General features: G+C 46.0%; 1 long non-coding RNA gene across 1 annotated transcript; it reads left to right on the top strand.

The window, feature by feature from the left end:
* The first annotated feature begins 219 nt into the window (after positions 1-219).
* On the top strand, positions 220-10,103 carry LOC141370622 (uncharacterized). Its single transcript, XR_012374814.1, has 3 exons — positions 220-294; positions 1,885-2,249; positions 10,001-10,103. It is a non-coding gene; the product is annotated as an uncharacterized lncRNA (long non-coding RNA).
* Positions 10,104-15,055: the final 4,952 nt, after the last annotated feature.

Raw genomic sequence — 15,055 nt, forward strand, 5'->3', positions numbered from 1 at the left:
GATGTCTTTACTTTGGGGCCTCTGTGGAGGTTTTATAACCTCCCTGCAAAATCTCTCACACCCGCCCAATTGAGAGGTGGGGTCTTCATCCCCTCCCCCGGAATCTGAAACCTACAGAGTATGGTGGAAATGACACCGTGTGACATCTGAGGCTAGATCATAAAAGGACATACCACCTCAACCTTGTTTGCTGGCATATTAGGCTGCCCTGTCCTGAGGGGCACATGTAGACTTTGTGGCCGGCAGTCCCAGCTGAGCCCACCCCTCCGGGCATCCCGCCAAGGCGCCAGACAGGTGAGTGCAAAGCTACCTGGGAATTGCGTCTTCTGGCTACAGCCGTTACAGTTCGAGCCATTAGAGGAAGCACCAGAGTGGAAATCCCAGCCACAGTGGAATAAAGGTGATGGTCTCTGCTGCATATATATATATATATATATATATATATATATATATATATATACACACATACATATATATACATACATACACACTTTATATACTTTGCATATACATAAAGTATTAGTATTATAAGGTGTAAGTTATATATAAGACATATATACAAGATATTAGTATTATATAATATCTTATATATGAGGTATTAGTCTGGGTGCTTTAGGTAAACAGAACCAATAAGGTATATATATGATGTTCAAAATCCTCAGGGTGGACTGACAGACTGGGGTCTGCAGACCTATGGAAGGGTTAATGCTGCAGCTTGAGTCCCAAGGTGGTCTGCAGGCAAAATTCCCTTACTCATGGGGAGGGTGGCCTTTTTCTCTCGTAAGACCTTCAACCGATTGGGTGAGGCCCACCCATATCATGGAGGATTAATTTGCTTTACTTAAAGTCTACTGGTTTGTTTGTTTTTTTAAAGATTTTATTTATTTGACAGAGAGAGACACAGTGAGAGAGGGAACACAAGTGGGGGGAGTGGGAGAGGGAGAAGCAGGCTTCCCGCGGAGCAGGGAGCCCGATGCAGGGCTCGATCCCAGGACCCTGGGATCATGACCCGAGCTGAAGGCAGATGCTTAACGACCGAGCCACCCAGGTGCGCCAAGTCTACTGGTTTAAGTGTTCATCTCGTCTAAGAAACACCTTCGTGGCAACATGGAGACTAGTGTTTGACCAAACACCTGGGTACTGTGGCCCAGCCAAGTTGGCACATAAAATGAACCATCAATGGCTGTTTGCCATGCAGCAATAGATAACCAGAACAGCCTGTGCCAGCCTCCTGCTGTGTGCTGTGACTTTCCAAGTAGGTGATAATATGCCACATTGTCCAGTTTTACTTGATCAAACTTTCCAACCTCCTCCCCTCCCCCACCCCATTTTGCATGTGTTTGTGTTTTTTTAACAGAGATCTTTGGGTATGGTGTCCTGCAGAACACCCCTTAACAAGTTTGAGTGTAGCACTTAAGAGCAGAATCAGGTTCAATTCTTGACTGTATGAGTTTCTAGCTGTGTGACCTTGAGTAATTAACCTCTCTGAGTCTCAGTACCTTCATCCATAAAGTGAGATAATCATACTGGCCTCACTGCTGTTGTGAGGAGTAAATTAAATGAGCCATGGAAAGGGCTCAGACCAGAAGCTGGATACACAGTTTTTTATTCATTCATTCATTCATTCATTCATTCATTCATTCACCAGCAGGACCCAGATTTTATCAGTCTACGGTGCTCCTCTTCCTTTTAAGTCCTTCATTGTGATGCTCAAGCTCTCACCCTACTCCACTTCTAGAAGCTTCTCTCCCTTCCAGTTTCTCTTTCTTCCTTTCTATTTTCCCCTCTATTTTCTTTTTATTTTCCTTTGTAAAATCAGGTTTCTCCCCCCATCCCTGGGGGACACGTGCATGTTTCACAAATTCATCTTGTTTGTCACTTCAGCTCCCTTCCTTCTGCCTCCGCTACCGCCACCCTGCCCGGCGCACCTCCCCTCCAGCGCCGGACGGACCCTGCTGCCCAGGGTGGCGGCAAGAACAGGCTGCAACTTTTATGCTGCCTTGACTGGATTGTTCCAGGATCGAATGTTCCACGTACCTACCGGAGGTAACATGCTCGGAGCTGTGGACGTGTACAGAGCTCCCCCTACCCTGTGAGCACCTGCAGTGCTCGTGGCATTGCCTGCCCGGGAGTCCGAGCTGCCTGCTGCCCAGCCTAAGACCCGCCTGTCTGCGTCCTCATTGCCTGACCTGGTTCCAGGATGTCTGCCAGTGAGAATTTCCACTCCTTGAAGGGGGCCCCACCATCAGGTAGATGATGGGCCCTGCAGCTCTCTGCTGGACACTTTTAATATTGTTATTGTACCTTTACTCCTAGACAGAGGTTAAGAGACCTGAGAGGTCAGGATGACATTCCCACACTCTAGCCCATGTGCACCTGCAGCATGGTGCTCCTACTATACTCTTGAAAGGAATTTCCCCACGGTCCACTTTTCTCCTCCCATCGGATGGTTAGAGATGAATTTGTACAAGGCAGTGGCCATAGCCTCATCTGGCTACTGAGCACCTGAAATGTGGCGAGTCCAAATTAAGACATGTTGTAAATATGAAATGTATACAAGTTTCAAAGACAGTGCTAAAAAAGGGGATGCCAAAATATCTCAACAGTTTTTATATTGCTTACATGCCAAAAGACAATATTTTTTTGTATATTAAGTGAAAGAAAATCTCTTACCAAAATTAATTTCACCAATTTCCCTCTTTTAAAAATGGCTCCTAGAAAAATCTAAAAATGCATTATGTAACTAGTGTTATATTTGTACTGGATAACCTGGTTGCAGAAGGTACTCAGAGCAGAACCTACGGCATACTCAGCAGTTTCCAGATGGATAAGCCTCTGAATAATAAAACTAGGTAGGGAAGCTCCGGAGATCTGAGGTCACTTTCCTAACCTCATCCTGGCCCCAGGGGCTTTTTCCTCACCCTCTCAAGCATCTCGATGCCTGGAATGCTCTCCCGTCCTCTCTGTCTTCTGCCTTCATATGGCTCATCCCTTTCTCTTTTCTTCTAGAGTTAGGCCCTCCCACTTTCATCTCCTCTGAGAGGCATTTCTGGACACCCCAACTCCTGCTAAAGATGTCATCTTGCTAGGGGCGCCTGGGTGGCTCAGCTGGTTGAGCATCTGACTCTCGGTTGTGATCTTGGGGTTGTGGGATCAATCCCCACATTGGGTTCCCGCTACGCACGGAGTCCCCTTGAGATTCTTTCTCCCTCTCCCTCTGCCCCTCCCCTCACCGCTCCTGTGCATGCGTGCTCGCTCTAAATAAATAAATAAATAAAATCTTTAAAGGAAAAAAAGATGTCATTCTGTTAAGAATGCCATCCCCAAAGTGCCCACCCAACGCTGCTATTCTCTCCACAACATTTCCTACTGAAATTCTCTTGCTTATTTATCATGTTTTCCCAGCTAAAGTATCAGTTCCATGGATACAAGGGTCTTGTCTATCTTGCATCTTCTCATGCTTCAGCACAAATTAGACTTTCAAAAAAAATTTTTTTTTAAAGATTTTATTTATTTATTTGACACACAGAGAGAGCGAGAGCGAGAGCGAGAGCGAGAGCGAGAGAGAGGGAGAGAGCACAAGCAGGGGGAGCGGCAGGCAGAGGGAGAGGCAGACTTCCTGCTGAGCAGGGAGCCCGATGTGGGGCTCGATCCCAGGACCCTGGGATCATGGCCTGAGCTGAAGGCAGCGGTTTAACCAACTGAGCCACCCAGGTGCCCCTCAAAAAAATTTTTTTTGTTGAAGGAATGAATGAATGAAGAACATGAATGAATTCTTACTGTTCACGTTTGAAGCTTTGTGTGAATTTACAACTTAATCTCTTCCTTCTTCCTCCAGGACTTAAGTAAAGTGTACAGACGTGTCTTGGTGAGTGGATTCTTTTTCTGGAGGGCAAGTATGGAAAAGGGCTGAGTTTCCCATCAGAATCAATGCTGTATTGAGCAGAGAAAACCCATCTGGGAATCGGTACCCCAAAGGAAGAGTGACCATGGTGCCATAAGCCCCAGAAATGTGCAAGAATCTGGGTGGAGCTTAGGAGTCTCTTAGGGACTTAAGTGAGACATGAGCCAACCACCTGGCTTGCCATCTTCCTCCAAGGATGCTGTATTAGTTTCTAGGACTGTCGTAAAAAATGAAAACCAAACCAAAACCAAACCAAAACAAAACAAAACAAAAACCCCACCACAAAAACAAAAAACAGAAACTTAATGTCTCCCGCTTTTGGAAGCTAGAAATTCCAGATTAAGGTGTCGTAGGGTTGGGTTCTTCTGAGGGCTGTGGGGGAGAATCCGTCCCACGCCCCTCTCCTTGGCTTATAGATGGTTATCTTCACATTCACATGGCATTCTCCCTGTACATCTGTCTGTGTTCAAATTTCTCCATCTTATAAGGATACCTGTCAAATTGGCTTAGGGCCCACCCTCATGACCTCATTTTAACGTGTTACCTCTGTAAAGACCGTGTCTCCAAATAAGGTCATATTCTGAGGTACTGGGGGTTACGAGGACGTCAAAATATAAACTGGGGAGGAGGGAGAGAACACAATTCAACCTATAACAGATGCTGAAGGACCACTTGCAAGCCGTCCCTGGAAGACTGTGGGTGTTTTGCTGCCCCTATCCCACGGAACACTCTGACGGTCATCCACTGTTCTCACCTGCCCAGCATCCGTCTCCCCTCTTCTGGGTAGAGCACCCAGGTTTTTCTTTGGGGATTCACCCACCTGACATCCTCGGTCTGTCTACTTCTTTTTTTTCTTTAATTTTATTTATTTATTTGAGAGAGAGAGCACATGAAAGGAGAAGGTCAGAGGGAGAAGCAGACTCCCCCCTGAGCAGGGAGCCCGATGCAGGACTGGACCCCAGGACTCCGGGATCACGAGCCACCCACGGGCCTCGGTCTGTCTGCTTGCAACAGAATTGGCCTTCTCCTCCAGAGACGGCAGTGGGCATGTGACCCAGATCTAGCCAATCAGTGTATGTCTTCCTTTGGTCACAGTGATTGGCTCAAGGGTGGGCACGTGACCCAAACTGAGCCAATGGCGTTTAATTCTAGGAGCTGATAGGCTGGAAGCTTGAGCGTTCTGGAGACCTTCTTTCCCATGAGAAGGAAGCTAACGGAGGAAAACTGGTAACAGGTATCCGAAGACAGAGCCTAGTGACGTGCTTGAGGCCGCTGAATTGGGCTGTGCCTGAACTCGGATTTATGGTTGACTTTTCAGTTACAGGAGCCAGTGCATTCTCTTTATGGCTTCCTGCCATTTCGATGTGAGGTTAAATGATTCATGACCAAAAGCCAATGTAACAGTGCCTCCTCCCTGCTCCTGTTTGTGTACCCTGGTCATACCAGGTAGCCTGCAATAGGAAAATTTCACCAGGACAAGAGAATTGCTTTCAGGCTTCCTGGGTTGTCTGAAAAGAGCCTGGTTTAAAGCCCCAGCGGAGATACTTAGGATTAGCCAATGAGAGCAAGAACCCAGGGTGGTGAATGTGTGCCAACAAATAACTCAAGCGGGCGAAACTCTTGGGGTTTTATAATTATGTGAAAAAACCCGAGATTTCTGTAAGGCAGGGGGTCAGCAAATTAAAATTCTCCCAGGAGCTAAGGGCTTCTGAATGCTTGTTTCTGATAATCTTGTTTATATCCTGGGGTAAATAAATCTGTCTTTTGTTCTGTGTTATTCAACTCCCAGCATTGTTTGTAATTAAAGGGGTGGAGGGTGGAGACATGAGTGAGTTCTTTAATTGGCTCTGTTCTGGGTGACACGGAGTAAGGGGGGAAAAAAGGCCCTTGTGGGCAGGAGTTGGGGGTGGCCTGATCTGCCCTGGGAAATGGTGATAAAACTCTGGGCAGCTGGTGATCAAGTGGCAAAGGGGTGGCAATCCATCGTCATTAGTGTGATCGACGAGCACAGGCTGAGCCTCTGCCGGTTTGTGCCAGGATTCTTCTGAGACACAGAAAGAACCAGAGTGAAGGTCTGGTTTCAGAAGTCACCCCCATGCCAAGAGGTAGAATATTACTGCAGGTGGACTTATTACTCACCCTCTACTTTCCTTCAGCCATGTCTCTGGGGGTTGGAAGGGATGACAGGACAATCCTAGTAAGTGGTCAGATAAGCCCCACTTATGACACGATAGAAAGGGGTTAATGAGCACAAATAGCCATAACAGATAGAACAGCTAACGTGTGTTGTGCACTTTCTGTGTGTCAGACATGATGTTGAGAGCAATGCATACGTGGGTTTTTTTTTTTCTTTTGATGATTTCTTTTAATGCTCCCAAGAATTCCATGTTATTGGTACAACCATCTGTATTTTTTGGATGAAGACACAGAGACACAGAGAGAAGTTAAATAAGTCGCTAGGGGTCCCCCAGAGGGTGAAACTGGCGTTCATCTCCAAGTCAACCTGACTACAAAGCTCTGCTTATGTTGACCGCATCACCTCATGCCTTCAGGGAGCTCTGCTCTGCCCTTCTATAGCTTCATTTTAAAACTCTTTAACCAAGTCTCATACTCTCTCTGAGTCTCAGAGTCTCATCTGTAAAATGGGGATAAGAACACTTTCAGGTAGCAGGGTGCTTGGGTGCAAACAGCAGACACAGACATTGGTTAATTTAAGCAAAAATGGAATGTTCTGGAAAGATATGGCAGAGTTCTCAGAGCTCTGACGTCTTTTGGTTTTGTGGAGGAAACAGGTCAAGCTTCCACCAAGAATCACCCCGTGGAGGATTTTTCTCCAACAGAAAGGGTGTTCAGAGGCTAAGTAGCCAAAATAACCCCACCCCACCCCACCCTGACTTTCTATTAGGGCTGCACGGGATGGATGTCTCTAGCATCAGGCATGACACACAGTAAATGCCCATTGAATGGTAATTATTACTGTTCTTATTAATAATAATACCCAGGAAGAAGCAGCTCAGTCTGTCTCCATGTCTGCTGTATCAATTTTGAGCCGCCTTTCCTGTGGGATGATTTAGATGTCCTTTATGAACAGAGACATAAACGAAGCTAACATCTCCTCGAGACAGAAGGATGCTGGCATGTCTTCAGATTGGTCACTAAAGCGTGTCCTAAATTGGGAAGAAATCAAAACAGATTGCATCTAATTTCTCACTGTTCCAAGCAAGAAATTACCTTTTTAAGGGAAACACCATGACTTCCAAGCTGTTTGCAAACATTTTTTGTGAAGTGTCTTGTCTGGGGCTTGGCTTGGTTTTCTTGGTTAGATTATCCCCGTGGGGATAGCTGGGTTTGCAGAGAGAAGAGGCACAAAGAATCCACTTATCTCACTTCTTCCTCATGCTATTAGGAGCCTGGTGAGCCCCACGCCCCCCGACAGGTAGCTGAGTGAGTTATCACATGGAAAGCGTGGGCTTTGGAGCCAGAGACCCGGGTTCGAATCCTAGCTCTACTGTTTCCTGCTATATAGCCTCGGGCAAGTCACTTTACCCCTGTGGCCTTCCATTTTCTCATCTTAAAAATGAGGTAATCATGATTCACTTCCTAGAGCTTCCAGTGGCCTGAAGTAACTGTTGTTTCATCCAGCGCTGCTGCTTTGATATCTTTGCATAAATTAGAAAAAAGGCATCCTTTCTTCTAGCAGATGTAGCTGGGGCCAGGGTACGTGGCTGGCTGAGCAGAGTACAGGCAGGATTTTATTACCTACTTAGCCCCTCAGCTGGTACCCTTGTCCAGTAGGCAACCTGCACAGCTGTTCATAGTAGCCCTATTTTTATCTGTTTATTAAGCTTTTTAATTTTTTTTTAAAGATTTTATTTATTTGGGGCACCTGGGTGGCTCAGTCGGTTAAGGTCTGCCTTTGGCTCAGGTCATGATCCCAGGGTCCTGGGACCGAGCATCGCATTGGGCTCCCTGCTCTGCGGGAAGCCTGCTTCTCCCTCTCCCCCCTGCTCGTACTCTCTATCACTATCTCTCTGTCTCTGACAAATAAATAAAATCTTTTAAAAGTTTTAGAGAGAGAGAGAGCACAAGCAGGGGGAGTGGCAGGCAGAGGGAGAAGCAGGTTCCCCGCTGAGAAAGGAGCCCGATGTGGGGCTCCATCCCAGGACCCTGGGATCATTATCTGAGCCAAAGGCAGACGCTTAACCGACTGAGCCACCCAGGCATCCCCTTATTAAGCTTTTTAAACCTTTCTCCTATGAGTAGACACAGACCCCTGGCCAAAAGGATGAGAATAGAACCCAATTCTGGCCAAATCATCTAACCAGAAACAGTGATTGGTCCAAGGGACAGGCATGTGACACAGGCAGTCTAATCAGAGTTTTTCCCTGGGACCAATATACACATGTTGGGAGAAAGTAGCATTTTATATCCACTGGGCACATGCCAGCCATGTTCCTCTTCAGATGGACTAGGCCTGTCTATAGTAGGAGGAAATGTGATCAACAGGTAAAGACAAACAGAGAGAAGTAAAAATGAGAGAGGAAGTTTCTGGAGCCTGTTGCTGAGGCTGTTTCCTGAAATTCTTCCTGTGATTCTAAGCACAAACTTGGTTCTCCTCTTAGTTACATGAGCCCAAAGAATTCTACTTTTGCTTAAGATAGTGTGAGTTGGTTGTCTGACACTTGGAGCCAAGACTGTCCTAATAATTGAGGAGTTGTTATAAGAGGTATTATATATGGAAAGAACCCTAGCTCCCAGTGGCACTCCATAAATAATAGTTGTTCTTATTGTCACACCAAACCATGTGGAATTCCCACTAGTGTGCTTCTTTGGAGTGAACAGAAAAAAAAATGCTTTATTAGATTGGGGATGTCAGACATTGTCACCAGTCCTTGATCTCCTGCCCACGACAGACATCGGTAACTCATTAGTGGAAAACATGAATTGATAAGGCTATGGTGTTTTTTGGTTGTTGTTGATGATTTTGTTTTGTTTTGTTTTTTGCTTTGCCCGGAAATGGTCTCTGAGTCCTACTAACAGGAGCTACAGGCCTCCTCTGCTAATCATTTGGAAATGAAATAGGAGATGAAATCAAACATTTTGATTTTAGGCAATTTGTGACAAAATCCATTGCAATTCATTTTTTAAGCCTCTAACCTGTGGAAGCATGCCAATGGAGGTGAGAAAATGTTGCTTTAAGTTAATGCCAGAAAATAAGGGACTCAGAATAACACCGCAGAAGCCTAAATGGCTAATGAAGTTTGGCAGAAGGGTTTTGTGAGCATGTGTAGGGCATCTGGGTCAACAGGCAAGCCAATTCCCAAAGACAGAAGAAAAGATTAGCTCGGCTCCCCCATTGTGTCCGAGGTAAATAAATCTCACTTCCCTGTGGTCTTTTGGGAATGGGGGAGGGGTTCCTGGTGAATTTTCCAGCCAGAGGAAGGCCTCCTGGTGGAAAAGAAAAAGAACCCAATACATTTGAACAAAACAGAACACTCCAGATTTTTCTGCCTAGCTTGAGGAGTCCAAGATCTGTCACTGACTGCTGAGTCTAGGGGAGCCAAAGGAGTCAAATTTGATACTAGAGGGTGCCTGGGTGGCTCAGTTGGTTAAGCGACTGCCTTCGGCTCAGGTCATGATCCTGGAGTCCTGGGATCGAGTCCCACATCAGGCTTCCTGCTCAGCAGGGAGTCTGCTTCTCCCTCTGACCCTCTTCCCTCTCGTGCTTTCTATCTCTCATTCTCTCTCTCTCTCAAATAAATAAATAAAATCTTTAAAAAAAAATTTGATACTAGAGAAGATAGATAGCTATTTTATTTTACACACATCTTACTTTCTAATGTGCTTCCCCTGTAGTGAGATGCAGAGTTTTGATTGGGTGCTTATTAAGGGTTTATTTTTCACCATATTAGTTCCTGGAGAAGCACCTGCTTATGTAGAATAAAACCACAGACAAAATAACCCCCCAATAAGCCCTTAATAACTGCTTTCAATTATTGATCACTTATTGTATGCGGGGGTGTGTTTTTTTCCCACAAGTTATCTTTAATCCTTACAACAAACTTGACAAAGCAGCATTTTTACCTCATTTTACAGATGGAGAAACTGAGATTCACAGCGGTTACTTCGTAGACAAGTCAGCATTTAAAGGCAAGTCTTTCTCACACCGACGTCCTTGCTATTTCTGCCATCATGTGCCACATGGCTTATATTTTTTTCTTTAAAAAAATTACAAAAGTAACATAAACAGTGTTGTATGTACAAAAAGTAAAAAAAAAAAAAAAAAAAACCCCCCCCCCCCATCAACTAGGCCTTCCCATCCCTATTTCCTAGAGGTAACCTATGGTACCAGTTGGGTGTATGTCTTTCAAGATCTTAGATAATGCCACAAATAATACATGTTATTATAAGAAAGTCAGAAAATGCAGATAAGCAGAAAGCAAGATAAGGTGCCATAACTCAGAGATAACCAGGGAGAACATGCTGATGTATTTCCTTCCTGTGCTGTGTGTGTGTGTGTGTGTGTGTGTGTGTGTGTGTGTGTTCAGAAGACACATTCATTGCCTGCCTGTCATGTGACCAGCCCTGTGGGAAAAACAGATGAGACCCCTCCGTGGCCTCTTGGTCCCACAGCCTTAGTGGTAACAGAAGAGTTGCTGCCTTTTCTTTGCCATTCCGAGGACTTCTGTCTTCGTTTTTTCTGTGGGGCAGTATGATGGGTCAGGAGACCCTTAAGAGGCGTGGAGTGTGGACAGTGTGCCCATTTCCTGCGGATGAGGGCCCATGTGAAGTCCTCACAGTTCCTCTCTGATACAGTTCCCATTCTACAGATGAGGGGACTGAGGCTGCAGGAGGTGAAGTTGCTTTTCCCAAGGTCACACAGCTCCTAAATGGCCCAGCTGTGATGTGGTTGCCCCTGCCTCTCAGCCCTCATGTGCTACAACCCTCCTAGGAGTGGTCATTCCTTGTCCACAGAGAAGGGGGTGAGTCCGTGACGGCAGGGCTGCGGGAGGGCTGGTGTCCCGGGGAAGGTAGGAACACAGCCTTTAGAACTGGGTAGATCTGGATTTGAATCAGCCACTTCCAATCTATGTGTCCTTGGGCAAGTGATTTCACCTCTCTGGCCCTCAGGACGTCTGTTAAATGGGGATCATTATTATCCTACTTGCCTTGTAGGGTCATTGTGACAGTAAAATGGGCTGGTGTCAGGGAAGTGAGCACATAAAATGCTCAGCACAAAGCAAATTGCTCGGTAAGTGTTACCGATTGTTGTTACTCCGAGTGCTTCCAGGAAGCCTTTGATTCAAGGACAGTTAGGTCTGTCCGATAGGGTGAGGGGACATCCCCTCCCTGCCAGGGGCTGTGGCTCTCCTTTTGTTTCTGATTGCCTTCAGGCACAGGCTGCTGACACCACTGTTCCGGGCACTTTGGAAAAAAACAAAACCTTCTGTTCCCCCAGAACCCTTCGTCTGAAATCCTCTCTGTTCTGTTTCCTGATACTAACCTGTCCAGCGCCTGACATGGGGCCTGACACTCAGTAAATAATTGTTGAAGATTGAATAAAAGATGGAAACATGAAAGGCTTGGCAGATAGAAAGAGTCAGTTGGGGAATGTTGACTAATTCCCTTCTCTGGGCTTGATGACCATCTCTGTATAATGAGGACAATACTACCCACCTCACTGGATTATTGGGAGAGTTGTGCGATGCCATATATAATGTGTAGGGCCCAGCAATTGTAGCTGCAATTGTTACTTTCTCTGACCTCTCCTTTGCCCTTCCTTGGGGACTTCCCACACCAGAAATGCACACTTTTCCACATGGGGGTCACTTGGTTGAGTTGCACAAGGGGTAGGCACTCTTTCCTGTTCTGATCACTCCCTGATGCTTAGGGGAGGACATTTGGGCATTTCACCTGGCAGCCAGCAGCTTCACCTTCAAAGTCCTGTCCCGTTTCCTTTTAGCTTTGTCCCTAACCACCCCCGCCCACCTGTGGCCTGGCCTTCCCCTCCCCTAAAGCACTCTGCCTCCCCCTTCCATGTTCTTTTTCTACCTTAGAACTCTGAAATGGTTCAAGAGTGTGAAAATTAATAAAAGGGAGCCTCTTTAAAATGGAGTCGGGAGGCCAATAGGGGCAAGGCTCATGCCCTATCACAGTCAGTTGCAGACCCAACAGGAAGAGAGACACTTTGTAAGTCATACTATACTACCCCAGCGGGAGGAAAAGTTGTCCCCTCCCCCAGCAGCAGCCCAGCCAACGAGAGACTGTCACAACTCAGCCAATGAGAAGCCACTACGCTTCAAATCCCAGTTTCTTCCAATGGCCTTTTTGTTTACAACACCCCTCCCCATTTCCCCCCCCCCCTTCCCCAATAAAAGAGACTTCCTCTCCTTTCTTCTGGGCTTTTGCCTATGGTTGTAGGCATAGCTTCTTTGTCCTGTAGCTTGCTTGGGTCAGCTTCCTTATCTGAAACGTGAAGAAAAAAATACCTACCTCCCAGTTTGGAGGAGACATAACCATGTTTAATATACTGATTCCAGTGACAGGCCCCCAGCAGATTAGTAGCTGTCATCATCATCGTTATTTTCTATGGACATTCTCTCATTTCCTCACAGTTCTGTTCAGACAATTCCGGTTCTCTTACAGAATTTAGTGCAAAAATGGCCGATCATTCATCCTGAATTGCGATTCTCTTGCTATTCCTGAATAAACCCATTTCTGCTGGTAAAATAACTGACAGTTTTATTTTTAAGTTTAACAACAGCAAAAACTAAACAGGCCCTGGCAGTCACACCAGATGGGATATTTGTTCAGAATTCACAAGTGTCCTAGTTGATCAGTTTTGCTGAACAGAGCAAATTGGATCCAATTCAGCCTGGACATAATGTTGGCCAATAGCCATAAGGGACTAGAATCACAGATTTCCTCCACTGACACAGCAGGGGGTCTATGGAAACAACAGTGTGACTAACCCGAGTGACTAGAGAACACTCATCCATCTGCAGAGCAACCCTATGAGAGAGGATGGTATCACTGGTTCCATTTCACAGATGGAACAATGGAGGCTCAGATAAACTACTAAGTAGAAAACTGACTTGGAGAAAATTGGCTTGAAACAAAAGATGCATGTATTCTCTTTGACATGTGGGAAGTGTGTGAAAATGTTTGCCCCATTGGGAACTGGGATGCTAAATTTGATTTTCGCTCTAAAGCTGAAGTGTCACGCAAGATTACTTTCCCTCAGGACCAACTGGAGGCAGAATTAGAACATGAGAAGACTGCAGAAGGGATCTTCTTATCTGATAATGAAAAAGTATTTTCAGCTCTGACAATGTCTAGGGATTTTTACCAAAAATGGAAAGCATCTTGAGTAGATGGATGATCCAGCCATTTTTGCACTAAATTCTGTAAGAGAACCGCAATTGTCTGAGCATAACTGTGAGGAAATGAGAGAATGTCCACAGAAAATAATGATGATGATGACACCTATTTTGCTGGGGGCCTGTCACTGGAATCCATATATTAAATATGGTTATGTCTCCTCCAAACTGGGAGGTAGGTATTTTTTTCTTCACGTTTCAGATGGGGAAGCTGACCCTCAGAGAGGTGAAGTGACCTACCTGAGGTCACACAGCTGGTCAGTGGCAGAGCTAGGATTCAAACCATGCTTTGTGCGAATTTAACCAACTGAGCCACCCAGGCGCCCCCCCCTTTTTAAAAAGATTTTATTTATTTATTTGAGAGAGAGAGTGAGAGATAGCACGAGAGGGAAGAGGGTCAGAGGGAGAATGCTTTGTGTGAATTTAAAGCCCACTCTCGGGGCGCCTGGGTGGCTCAGTCGTTGGGCGTCTGTCTTCGGCTCAGGTCATGATCCCAGGGTCCTGGGATTGAGCCCCGCATCGGGCTCCCTGCTCCGCGGGAAGCCTGCTTCTCCCTCTCCCACTCTCCCTGCTTGTGTTCCCTCTCTCGCTGTGTCTCTCTCTGTCAAATAAATAAATAAAATCTTTAAAAATAAAAAAATAAATAAAAATAAAGCCCACTCTCCTCCTATATCCAGCCCTGGGCTAGGTCCCTGAGATTCCTATGTGAGAGCAGATTCCAAAGTGAAGTAAACATTGCTAGGACAGTCCTTCAAAATAGGGTTGGGAGGATGTGGAGGAAGCCAGTCCCATGAACTCTCCTGTTTCAATTCTTGGAATACCAGAACTCTTGACTTTTGTCAATTGCATCTTGTCAATTGCATCTCTACCACCTCCTAGGACACATCTTTCTACTTAGGACTGAAATAGAGATACTGTAGCATCTATGAACTAAATGGCCAATTGTTAGGTAGATGCTCAGTTTAACCCTGTCAGTGCCAATCATAATTCTTTCAAAACAAGTTATGGAACCTTGTGGCTTTTGTCTTTATAAGCCTTCACTCTCTGCTCACAAGGTTTGTCACCTCTGCCCGGGATCTGAGCTCAGGGTAAGCAGTTTGCTGTGCTCTGATGCGGCTGTAGGCAGCAGATCCTCCTGGCTCCTACCCCCACCACCCTCTCCAATCCATGGTGAGGTTTAGCTTCTGGAAGAATAGGGAGCAAGTCTCCTTCTACAGTTGCTGTCCAGTGGGAACAAGCAAGATGCCCTCCCAGGAACCAGCATCATGAGCCCAGCAAGCATAGCCTTCCTGTTCTCTGTCATTCATTTTCTCCCACTGGGCCAGGAGCTGGTACAGCCCAGGGCTGATCAGCAAGTTCTAACACACTGGGAGTTAGCTTGGACGGTCCAAAAATTCTGGTTTAACCTTCACCTGAACAACCGGCTATTTATTGATACATTTTAGTTGCTTCCCATATACAACACCTGTTGGATGCTTTCTCTAAATAACCTGTGTATTGAAAGAGCAGGATTGGGCGCCTGGGTGGCTCAGCCGTTAAGCGTCTGCCTTTGGCTCAGGTCATGGTCCCAGGGTCCTGGGATCGAGCCCCGCGTCGGGCTCCCTGCTCGGCGGGAAACCTGCTTCTCCCTCTCCCACTCCCCCGGCTTGTGTTCCCTCTCTCGCTGTGTGTCTCTGTCAAAAAAAAAAAAAAAAAAATCAAACCCCTGGATTTCATTTGCTCAGGCTTGCTGCCAGCAGAATGCAGTGGGAAAGGGACCAGTCAGCTTCTT

Source organism: Callorhinus ursinus, unplaced genomic scaffold (assembly GCF_003265705.2).
Source record: "Callorhinus ursinus isolate GAN/ISIS: 27379988/994484 unplaced genomic scaffold, GSC_fseal_2.0 scaffold41, whole genome shotgun sequence".
NCBI classification, from domain to species: Eukaryota; Metazoa; Chordata; class Mammalia; order Carnivora; family Otariidae; genus Callorhinus; species Callorhinus ursinus.